Source organism: Schistocerca gregaria, chromosome 6 (genome assembly GCF_023897955.1).
Source record: "Schistocerca gregaria isolate iqSchGreg1 chromosome 6, iqSchGreg1.2, whole genome shotgun sequence".
NCBI lineage: Eukaryota > Metazoa > Arthropoda > Insecta > Orthoptera > Acrididae > Schistocerca > Schistocerca gregaria.
In genome coordinates this window covers 324,612,691-324,625,489 of record NC_064925.1, presented here as the reverse complement: position 1 = coordinate 324,625,489, position 12,799 = coordinate 324,612,691, and the positions used below count along the sequence as shown (strand labels likewise).

Here is a 12,799-nt window from a genome sequence, read left to right as displayed (position 1 = left end):
GTACGGCCGTTACAACGCCTTCCATGATCACCAGCGGCGTACGTCGGCCCTACATAATGCCTCTTCAAACCAGCAGGGAACCTCCACCCTGCTGCACTCGCTTGACAATGTGTCTAAGACGTTCAGCCTGAACGGGTTGGCTCCAACATGTTTCCGACGATTGTCTGGTTGAAGGCATACGCGACACTCATCGGTGAAGAGAACGTGATGCCAATCCTGAGCGGTCCATTCGGCATGTTGTTGGGCCCATCTGTACTGCGCTGCACGGTGTCGTGGCTACAAAGATGGACCTCGCCATGGACGTCTTTAGTGAAGTTGCGCCTCATGTACTCTATTGAACACAGTTTGAGTCGTAACACGACGATCTGTGGCTGCACGAAATGATTGTTCAACATGGTGGCGTTGCTGTCAGGGCTCCTACGAACCATAATCCGTAGGTAGGGGTCATCCACTGCAGTAGTAGCCCTTGGGCGGCCTGGGCAAGGCATGTTATCGACAGTTCCTGTCTCTCTGTATCTCCCGCATGACCGAACAAAATCACTTTGGTTCACTCCGTGACGCCTGAACACTTCCATTGTCGAGAGCGCTTCGTGGCACTAAGTAACAATGCGTACGCGATCGATCCGCGGTATTGACTGCCTAGGCATGGTTGAACTACAAACACGAGCCGTCTAAAAGGAGTTGCTCATGCATGGTTGTTTAGATCTTTGGGCGGGTTTACTGACATCTCTGAACAGTGAAGGGACTTTGTCTGTGACACAATGTCTACAGTCAGCGTCTATCGTCTGGAGTTCTGGGAACTGTGCTGATGCAAAACTTTTTTTGATGTTTTACAGTATATTCAAAGGAACCGTAGTATCGAAATGGCAAGAACCTAACTGTGTGCAAGTTCCCCAGGCACAAGCGCCTGCAAAATTATGGAGAAGGACACTAACTGCAGACACAACACAGACGGAAACAGAAAACATTAGTTGACTTTCATGCGAAACCAGTATTTCGCTAGACACATTCAGTCATACTGCTAGCTAAAAGAGTCACAATTTCGGGCGCTCCAAACGATCTTTCTTCCGTCTTCGGCCTGATGTGTTAATCACAGAGCTCCACCGGGCGCCAACCACTCAAGACACTTCAGAGCACGGCCCCCGCGTACGCAGCAATGATTGGTCCGAGGTAATGCGGACACGGAAGTCTGGTTTCTGTCGGCTGATTCAGAACTTCACTTGAGCGTTCTACGTGTATCTCTTAATACGCTGCTTTCGGGCTTTCACTGCGTTCTGGCAGAGCTACGGAGTACATCGATCCAGCGGGAACCAAGAAGCGCTTATGAGCTATCGATACGAACTGGCGCCAGGAAAGCAGAACCCGTGCATATCACATTAACTAATTTTTACATTTCTGTATACGATTCTCAGTCATCTCCTCCGAGACGTGACGTCGCTGGTGCGAGACCATGTCTCAACACGTTTTAGATCTTATTCTATGTATTCTCTTTTCTCTTCTAGGTTGCGATGAGCAAGACAGCGGTACGAATTCTGGCTGCTCTTGTGACTGCTCTTGTTGTAAACAAAAAAGATTGTATTTTAGACTCAAGACGCGAGCTCTGAATATATTTATATTGATGGGAACCGCAACTCCAAATCATTATGTGTAAAACAAGAAAGTAGATAACTCATTTCTTCTCATTTCTAGTTCACTAGCGTGATCCACTGTCGAATTAATTGATATTTGTTAAAGTTTCTTTTGTGGTATCAGAATAATAATATAGCTAAAGATGACTGCTGGTGGTGTGAAAGAGGTACTGTATAGTTATGTTCCATGCCAACAGAATTAAACGATGTATATATGCACTCTGAAGTGACAAATAACAAGTTGGTTCATGGCCGTGATTCGAACCCGGGTGTCCAGCTCACTAGGCAGATGCGCCATTCTAGCACGATGGCTTTACACAACTCCACGGACTCCGTAGCATGACGCACATTGATATTCCCTCTCAACTTGAGCAGCATTGCGGAACTATGTTGGAATAAGAAACTTCCTGGCAGATTAAAACTGTGTGCCGGACCGAGACTCGAACTCGGGACCTTTGCCTTTCGCGGGCAAGTGCTCTACCAACTGAGCTATCCAAGCACGACTCACGCCCCGTCCTCACAGCTTTACTTCTGCCAGTACTTCGTCTCCTACCTTCCAAACTTTACAGAAGCTCTCCTGCGAACCTTGGACAACTAGCACACCTGAAGGAAAGGATATTGCGGAGAAATGGCTTAGCCACAGCCTGGAGGATGTTTCCAGAATGAGATTTTCACTCTGCAGCGGAGTTTGCGTTGATATAAACCTCCTGGAAGATGAAAACTGTGTGCCGGACCGAGACTCGAACTCGGGACCTTCGCCTTTCGCGGGCAAGTGCTCTATCAACTGAGCTATCCAAGCACGACTCACGCGCCGTCCTCACAGCTATATTGCAATAGTACGTCAGCAGCGAACGAAATGGGGGATCCTGCCTGAAACCCAGACATATGTGCTTTAATGAAGTGGAACTATATGTGGGCTGAGGCGTGGATGACACTGTGAAGGGAGGCGTGCTAGGGTAGACCGTACAGTTGTACAAAGCCACTGTCCCACCAAGGCGTAGTGGTTAGCGCATCTGCCTATTAAGTACTGGACATGCGTTCGAATCCTGGCGTTGGTACAAATTTTTGTTCGTTGCCTCAGTCTGTGTGTATTAATCATAGATGTATGAGACTTGAAAAGGCCTCTGGAACGATATACGTAGTTTCATTTGAGCTGTACGTGTTGAATCTTACTTGATTATGGAGTTACTACAATATTGCTGACTGTGGGTCGTGTGGCCAGCACAGGAAGAGATAGGTTATTCTAAATGTGAGTTTCAATCAACGTGCCTGATCTAATGGTCAAGCTCTACCCAGTATACAACTTAGAAAATTCTGTCGTAACCTACCTTGGGTAGGAATTTGAAGGCTGCTTATCGTTGATTGTTCAGCTAAAACGGTTATCTTCAGTTACTTTGATTAGTAACTGTGCCGTTTAGAATAACGGTGCTGGGAGATGTTACTTTAATTGTACCCAATTCTAATTGGTTTCCCTTCATCCGTTTCCAGTGACGCCTATCGGCTGAGGATGATACGGCGGTCGATCGTCGGTACCATTGTGCCTTCTGAGGAGTGTTCGGACGGAGCTCACTTCATCCATCCTTGCTAGGAGGGGCAGCAACAAATAAACCAACAGCTGTATTTTCTTCTCTGCTTTATTCCAGAGTCAACCGGTTTTGGTATTCCGTTATGCCATCATCAGACCCCCTACAGTAACATAGTGGCAGAGCTTATAGTGCCAGACAAAATATCATGTAAAAGCGAACCAGCAACCGCACCAGACTGCAGAGCTGAGCACTCGTAAACAATCTGAGTGCAACTCAGACGTGTTCAAATGGTTCAAATGGCTCTCAGCACTATGGGACTTAACTTCTGAGGTCATCAGTCCCGTAGAACTTAGAACTACGTAAACCTAACTAATCTAAGGACATCACACACATTTATGCCCGAGGCAGGATTGGAACCTGCTAGCGGTCGCGCGGTTCCGGACTGAAGCGCCTAGAACCGTTCGGCCACTCAGACCAGCTTCAGACGTGTTGAATACGCTGGTGCGAATACTGATTTATAACCGTGTTACAAAAACGCTGGGCCGATTACTGGTTCTCTTTTCCATGGTATTTTGTCTCCCAGCATAAGCTCAGCCACTATGTTACCGTATAGGGCCTGATGATGGAATGCCGAAACCGGTTGTCTCTGGAATAAATCAAAGATGACAATACCACTGTTGGTTTATTTATTGCTGGTTATTTCTTCTGATTGGTTGTTATTGCAGCTACAATTGTGTATTTCTGCTCTTATCTTATCAGCTTCTACTTGGCTATCATATATGCACTGCTTAGAAATTTTTCAATTTTGCCTCGTTCCTGCGTTACTGTTAACACCGAGCCCAACGACACCCCAGAAGCAGCTTTCCAAAGAGGTTGGATATGACTAACAGAGAAATAAGTTGTTAAAGCCTCCAAAAGATATATCTGCGAAGACGCGGGGTCTTCGTCGATCTCCACCAACTGGGGAACGATAACAGCTGATTGGCTGCCATCTAGGAAATTGCTATGATTAAAAAAATCCCTCGGATGCCGTGGAACAGTGGGTCGAGTTAGAGGAACGCTTATCAGCATTTCTCGCCTCCCTCACCTCTCCCCCTCCCGCGCTTGGTTCCCTACCACCCTCCGCGCACGAAAGCATCCGTAGATTGGCCGGACTAACGGGACCGGGGCGAAGAGATACGCGAATACTGATAGCGGGGATGAAACTGTAGAAAGGAAAGAATCGCAGACAGAAAGGACAGAGGGAGAGAGAGAGAGAGAGAGAGAGAGAGAGAGAGAGAGAGAGAGAGAGAGAGAGAGGATTGTATGACGTCAGAGGTCAGTCGTCAGTTCGGTGACCCGGAAGAAATTACGTCGGCGGGCGGAACTGGACCGGGCAGTTCCGCAGCCCCCTCCCCCCCCCCCTGCAACCATTCCCCCCTTCCTCGCCGCCATAGCCCTTTCTTTCAAGGAACACTCGGCTTAGAACGCGAGATGTGGAGGGGAAGGAGGAAGTGTTAGAAAAGTTCTGAAGGAGCGCTGGGAGGTGAGGTCAGCGGCGTTGGTGCTGCAGGAGGTGTCTGTTCGTATATAGCCCAGCGCTGGGCTGACGGGTGGACCCGAGGAACAGGTCGCTGCCCGATCGATTGTGACAATTCAGGAAAAGTGCTACGTTCCCGGAATAGCAAATCCGTGCCATTTCCGAGGCGCCGATCCTTCCGGGAATAATATCGCTTGACTGAGAGAAAGGGAACAGCGGACCGGTGTCAGATAGAAGCCATTTGTCTGTCTTCGCTGGCTTACCTCCCGCACATATCAGCTGTAACAGTGGGTGGTCGTTGGCTGACACTGAAACGGGAGAAAGAAGCTTAATCCTAATTCAGATGGGGATCTACTCGCAGCGCTTTCTCTGACAAGATCATCGAATCCAAGCGGTACGACTATGCGCGCAATAAAAGTTAATAATTGCTCCAGTAGCGACACAGGGGCACCGTATGCACATAAACAAGTACCATATGACATTCAACAGACTTTCGATTTATTTTGTCTTGGACACATTGCCCCAGAATTAAATAATTCTCATCCTCAGGATTCTGACCAAGGTGTTCCGGAGATTCCTCTTGGTTATAGGGCAAATACCATCAGTGGAGACCTGTCTCAAATATTCCTAGTGGTGAATCTGTTCCATTATCTTTTTACCTTATATTTGGCCGAAGAGTCTCTAACTATACGGTGGGTCGTCATTGCGACAGCTCGCTCCAAATAGAGAATAAAAAGCACAAAAATATGAATTCCACACAAACACGAGAACAGTACATCTTGAGACACACACACACACACACACACACACACACACACACACACACACACACACACACACACATAATTTTTTAAAGTTCTTGTCTCGGTCGATGCTCGATGCATAAAATTGTACCAAAATAATATCTAAAGTACAAGGTATGCTGTGCCGTTTCAACATATGTTGGAAATGTCGTCCAGGTTCGCTATTACACAAATCTGAACACGCTTAATTATATTGGACAACCCTTTCTCCCCATCTGATTGTGGTTTGTTTGCCTCAAAGCGTCCGTGTGTGATTGCGGTACACTACAGATTTTGCTACTCGCTGAAGAAAATATCAGGCGAGCTAGGGGAGACTTAAGATTTTTTTTTTAGATGACACATTCCCCAAAAACCTCTTCCAGAAGACGCATAATTTGTTATCAGTGTACACAGTAGCGCTATCTTCTTGGAACCATGAGTAGTTGATTTCGTCTTCCTTCAATTGGCCAGTGGAATCGTGGTGCGTTGAACGATACCGTTCCCCGCCCGTGTTTCTTCAAAAAATAAACGTCCAGTAATGCGCCGTCCGGGTATCAGTACCTCACTCAAAATATTGAGGCCATACAGTGGCATTTTAGCCACAAAATGAAGCTTCTCCGTTAACAGTTAACGTCAGTTTTGTGTGTTAATATGACCAGAAAGTGGAACCAGGCTTCGTCTATATACAAGGGACGTCACTAATAATAATGGTATTATTCTCAATGAAAGATTTAAAACATTTTCAATAACGGAATGGCTTTTCACGGTCCGCGTCTCCCACTTCTTGCACTACTCTCGCTTTATACGGGAACAACTGCAATGTTGACAAACCGCTTTATGCGGTGGTTGCCCGTGTCTTTTTCTTGTCCCAAGTTGCGCATGGTTATGCTCGGCTCTGCTGCACAGATTCATAACTATCCATGAACTTCTGTTCATTTTGTTTTGGTTGTCTTTCAATTTGTTTGTCACCCAGCACTGAGCCTGTCTCTCAATATTTCTCAATAAGTGACGAACAGCATTCCGGTGAGGTGCAGCTGTTTCCAGGAATTTTTCAGCAGACGCCTCCTGCACTAAATCTGGGTATGTATCACCTTGTCGAAACACATTTTCAAAAAGAAAAATACGTTCCTCAGTTGTAAACACCATAATTTAAAAAAGAAATTGAACGTCGAAACATTACATATAGCATTCAATATCTTTCATGAATTGATCCAAACAATTAAATGACACACAACAGTAGACCTAATTGAAAAATAACTGCTGACTTGTGATCCGCCAACAGTGTTTCGAACTTACAGCGTAATCCACATCCATAGTCCACAGATCATGGTGCAGCGACTTTCTGAATGCACTGTAGTCAACACCCTCCGATTCCGACTAAGGTTTTTGGGAGGGTTCCCAAGGCTGTAAGGTGAAGTCTGGAACTGATAATCGAGTCCTGTTGATTGCCAAATGGGAATGCTATTGCCCCACGATTAACCCGGTCCACTGTTTCTTATGTAAGCACTGGATGAGCACAATATAAGTTTCCAGCTAACTCTACACAGCAGCCAATGGGCACACGAAGCGAATAGACGACAGAAAAATATTTTTTTTCTTTTGGTGATATGTTACAATACAGCATCGCCGGTTTATTGTGGTCTAACTGTTGGATCGACAGGGCAGTTACTGCGTCGCTGCAATTCATTTAGTAGGTGTGGCGGTGGGACTTGTAGTCCACGGTGGTAAATAAAAATCACAAACCTATATGTGGTACTACAACCTAAATATGCTGCGAGAAACACATGTCTCATAACAAACTCTTGGGGGAAACAACTATATTTTATTTTTACGAATGATACCGAATACGAATGGTTGAAACATTATTGATTCAAGTCAATAATAAACATTTTATTTCAAGAGACGGATGATACTAATTATGTTGTTATTGTTACGTGCAGTAAGGCCCTTCGGATTTAAGAGCTGCATCGACTGACTGAGATCGAGTTAACAATGCAACATGTGTACAATTATTGACCATTTGGACAGAAAATACAGATTTATTTAAACAAACAACCTGCCCAAATAACTGAATTCTTAATTTAGCACAGTAATGAATTATCAAATTAAAGGAATTTAGTGCCATAATAAAATAACCACAGGTTGAAACAATACACTTCCAATTCATACTGGTTAAAGAAACATTTACAAGCTAATATAACCAAATCCGGTGACATGACAATCAGTTTTTTACCCAAATCGATTACAGCTTAAATGAATTTAAATAAACATGTTTCAGGAACACCATAAAAGGAAAACTAGTCGGTTAAGGCAATTTTTCTACGAACTAGAATGATCAAGACAACTTTACCTCCCCTTCAGTAGTCTATGGCTCTCAGCCGTTGCATTGCCCCAAAACATGTATCTTGGTATTTGAACACCATTCCTCATCAGAGTGTGTAGACACAGGGAAATACTCCAGACTACCCTGAAACAGTTCAGTATTAGAAACAGGGAGCAATCTTTTCTCATTCTCTTAAAAAGAAAAATCCACTTTTACTGCCTACGTCCAGTTATATGGCACCATTAACCCAATATACAAAAACATCTAGACAGGCGACTGTACCCTTAATCCCACACTAACATAACTAAATCTGTATCGTATACAGCAACGTAATGTGCGAAGTTCAAACACAGTCTAGAGATGCACTGTCCACGGATAGCTGTCAGAAAATGCCGCTTTAGCAAGAAGCAAACTGCAGTACCTGGTCACCTGGTCAGGAGAGAGTGCTCACTAGCACAGCTAGCCACATACGCAACATGCGTCCCATATTCTGACTGTGTCTGACAGAGGAGGTGCATTGAAATAATACACTGAGGTGACAAAAACCATGGGATACCTCCTAATACAGTGTCGGACCTCCTTTGACCCGAGTTGTGGTGCAACTCGACGTGACATGGACTCAACAAGTCGGTGGAAGTCCCCTGGAGAAATATTGAGCCATGCTATCCCTGTAGACGTCCACAATTGCGAAAGGATCACCGGTGGAGAGTTTTGTTGACTAACTGGCCTCTCGATTACGTTCCTTAAATGTTCGATCGCAATCGTGCCGGGCGATCTGGGTGGCCAAATCATTCGCTCGAATTGTGCGTAATGTTCTGACATTGCACATTGTCACCCATAAAAATTTCATCGCCGTTTGGAAACATGAAGTCCATGAATGGCTGAAAATGGTCTCCAAGCAGCCGAACACAACTGTTACTAGTCAGTGATGTGTTCAGTTGGAGAGGTCCCAGACCATTCCACGTAAGAACAACCCACACCATTATGGAGCCACTACCAGCTTGCACAGTGCCTTGTTGACAACTGATGTTCGTGGCTGCGTGGGGTGTGCGCTACACTCGAATACTACCGTCAGCTCTTTCCAACAGAAACTGGAACTAATCTGACCACCCCACGGTTTTCCTGTCGTCTAGATCCCAGCCGACATGTCGCAAGTCCAGGAGAGGCGCTCTAGGGACGTCATGTTAGCAAAGGCCCTCGAGTCGGTCGTGTGCTGCCATAGCCCATTAACGCCATATTTCGCCGTACTGTCCTAACGGCTACGTCCCCTCATTGACGCAGTGGCAATTGTCTGCTAGCACTAATGACTCGATGCAAACTCCGTTGCTGTCGGTTGTTACCTAAAGGCCGGTGGCCACTGAATTGTCTGTGGTGGGAGCTAATGCCTTAAATTTGACATTCACGGCACACTCTTGACGCTGTGAATCTCGGAATATTGAATTCTCAAACGATTTCCGAAATGGAATCTCCCATGCGTCTAGTTGCAACTACCATTCCGCATTCAGTGTCTTTTAATTCCCGTCGTGCGGCCGTAATCATTTCGGAAATATTTTTACACGAATCACCAGAGTACAAATGGCAGTCCGCCAATGTACTGCCCTTTATATGTTGTGTATAAATGTGCGTATCTCTGTTCCATGACTTTGGTCACCTCAGTGTATAAAGTGTTTCAGTGGCTCGAGTCTGCTCAAGAAGGCAGCGCAGAATCATTGCTGTACGTACGACGACCACAAACAGGCCCAACTGCCGACTTAGAGCCTTCCAGGTCCACTGATTATTTTTCCTCCTCGCTCTCCATTCGCGCCATCAGATAAGCACTGCCCGAACCAGAGTTCCTGCACACCAGGCAGCGGGCAGTATTGCCAACCTACAGAATTGGGCCAGATAGTGCCACACTTGGCACATTATCTACAAGATCAGAGAGTTTTGTGTAAGTGGCATTCTCGGATAAAAAGGAAGTGACGGCATACGAAAATAACGGGAGATTTTCAGTATTAATTATAGAACAGTGGAACGCATTGAACGCATGGACAATAAGAGGATACGAAAGATTTTGCATAGTATCACCCAGTAGAACGACAAGATGTAGGAAGGATGGACAACTTTCTTTCACAAAGTAACAAATGCACGAGTCAGAATCTTGATGATGACGATTAGGAGGAAAAAAACTTCAATCTGGGCATCACGGTATGCGATCCTCCCGACTTTGAAGTGTCTTAAACACTTTGCAACCTCTCTGGGTACATTCGAAATTGTATTTGATGAGAGCTGCGTGATCGTGAGGCCCGCTTCGTGTTATTGGTGGAGGATGCCGGGCCGTTAGATTTTTCCCTTGTCAGGCGCTAATTAACGCGCTGGAGTGTCTCGCTGTCTGTGGACGCGTGCTGGGCTGTTAGTTGGCCGCCGCGGGGCTGCCAATTAGCTGACGGCTCCCGCCACGGGCTTCCCGCCTGGTCGGCTGGCACAGTGACGCGCGATTGACCGCCATCCCCTCTGATTACCGTCTGTGTCCCAGCGTGCGCCTCCGTAATAACCACTCTACTCACAGCAACAGGGGACGGCCGTCACACTCATCGATAATACTCATCATCACCCTACTCCTTCTTCATATTCTGTCTCGTCACTCCTCATCATTCCTTCTCCCCGTTTGCTCCTGCTCCTGCTAAAAATTATTCCGCATTCTTCTCTTAATTCCTCTCCCTCCTTGCACTTCGCTCACATTTTGCTTCCTGCAAAATTGTCCTCTTGGCCCCACTATTTTTTGTTTTCTTTCTCCTCCTTTCTTTTCTGTTTACGCTTCCTGTATTGGTAATCGCCTCGTCGTTGACGGGACGCTAAACCGCAATCTCTCCATTTTCTCAAACTCCTCCTGTTTCCTCCGCCCCGTCCTCTTCTTCATGACTTTCCCTCTCCTCTTTTCACTCCTTCCTCCGTCTCCTCCATCACCTTTCTTTTATTCAATCTTCTCCTTCCTGTGTTATTCCTATGTTGATAAAAAAGGCGTTCTCAACGAGTAAGGCATCTGGTTCGAATGATGACGAAAGTCATCATCACGCCCCCGATTTAGGTAGAAACTGGAAGACATTGTGTAAGCGGCCCCGGGGTTTGAAACACGTACAATAACACATACAATAGCTGCACACAGTATTATACCGGGTGGTCAAAAAGTCAGTATAAATTTGAAAACTTAATAAACCACGGAATAATGTAGATAGAGAGGTAAAAATTGACACACATGCTTGGAATGACATGGGGTTTTATTAGAACCAAAAAAAGGACAAAGTATCGCTAGACGCGTGAAAGATCTCTTGCGCGCGTCGTTTGGTGATGGTCGTGTGCTCAGCCGCTATTTTCGTCATGCTTGGCCTCCCAGGTCCCCATCCGTGCGATTATTGGCTTTGGAGTTACCTGAAGTCGCAAGTGTATCGTGATCGATCGACATCTCTAGGGATGCTGAAAGACAACATCTGACGCCAATGCCTCACCACAACTCCGGACATGCTTTACAGTGCTGTTCACAACATTATTCCTCGACTACAGCTATTGCTGAGGAATGATGGTGTACATATTGAGCAATTCCTGTAAAGAACATCATATTTGCTTTGTCTTACTTTGTTCTGCTAATTATTGCTATTCTGATCAGATGAAGTGCCATCTGTCGGATATTTTTTGAACGTTTATATTTTTTTGGTTCTAATAAAACGCCATGTCATTCCAAGCATGTGTGTCAATTTGTACCTCTCTATCTACATTATTCCGTGATTTTTTAAATACTGACCTTTTGATCACCCGGTATAATGCACAGACACATGGGTCGGAAATTTTATGACCTTGCGCCTAACTCGCGCATACCTGTTTCCCCTCTGCGCTTACTTTCTCGGTGCTGCTACCGCCAACAGAAGTTTCATCCTGTTGTGTTAATTCATTACTTGCAGTTTGGGGGAGCATTTACACAGTATCACAGATATCTGGTAACGATCCATGTGTATTCTACCAGTAACAGGCAATAAGGTGTGCTGCACTGTTCATAACTGACTTTAAAACTCGGTATTAGTAACCAGTAAATAGCCGACCACTATCCTTTAAAGCTTCGAACACCCACCTATAAAACAGCTTCAGATGTCTAATTACTCTACAACTGAGTTGTAAAGATAACGGAGAGATGACCGAAATACTGAATTCGGTCTTCCTAATTTGTTTCACCACGGAAGGTCGCGGCACTGTCCATCATTTCAATCGTCGTACGAACGTCCAAATGGCAGATATTGAGGTAACCGATCGCCAAATTGGAAAGCAGCTGCAATTGCTTGGTAGTGGAAAGGCGTCATGTGCTTACCTGTAAGATTCTATAAAGATTATGCGAAAAAACGTGCTCCCCTTCTAGCAGGAATTAGTCGTAGATCGCATGAGCAACGTAGTGTACCTTATGACTGAAAAAAAGCGCATGTAATTCCTGTTTTTAAGAAACGCCGTGAGACAGATCCACACACTTAAAGACCTATAAAGTTGACATCAATCTGTTGTAGAATTGTGGAACATGTTTTATGTTAAAAAATTATGAAATTTTTGCAAAATAAACATCTCCTGTATAAAAATCGACATGGATTCCGCAAACAGAGATCCTCCGAAGCGCAGCTCGGTCTGTTCCTCCATGAGCATGAGATCCACAGCACAGTAGACAACGACGCTCAGGTTGATACTGTATTTCTTGATTTCAGTAAGGCATTTGACACCATCCCTCATTGCCGTTTTAATGGAAAAAAGAGCATACGCAGTATCGGAGCACACTCGCGATGGGATTCAAAACTTTCTTGCAGCTAGAACTCAACATGTCGCTCTTAACGAAACTAAATCGACAGATGTAAAGGTAATTTCCTGAGTATCACAGCGAAGTGTGATAGGACCGTTGCTGTTTACAATATATGTAAATGATGCAGTAGAAAGCGTCGGATGCTCTTTAAGGCTATTCGCAGATGATGCAGTTGTCTGTAGTAAAGTAGCAACGCCAGAAGATAGTAAGA

General features: G+C 45.2%; 1 protein-coding gene and 1 non-coding gene across 2 annotated transcripts in view; one reads left to right on the top strand and one right to left on the bottom strand.

Moving 5' to 3' along the window:
* LOC126278177 (polypeptide N-acetylgalactosaminyltransferase 2) overlaps window positions 1–12,799 on the top strand; it is a 1,159,679-nt gene that overhangs the window by 876,202 nt on the left and 270,678 nt on the right. The window lies entirely within an intron of this gene.
* On the bottom strand, window positions 2,054–2,128 carry Trnas-cga (transfer RNA serine (anticodon CGA)). The gene has a single exon. It is a non-coding gene; the product is annotated as a tRNA-Ser (tRNA).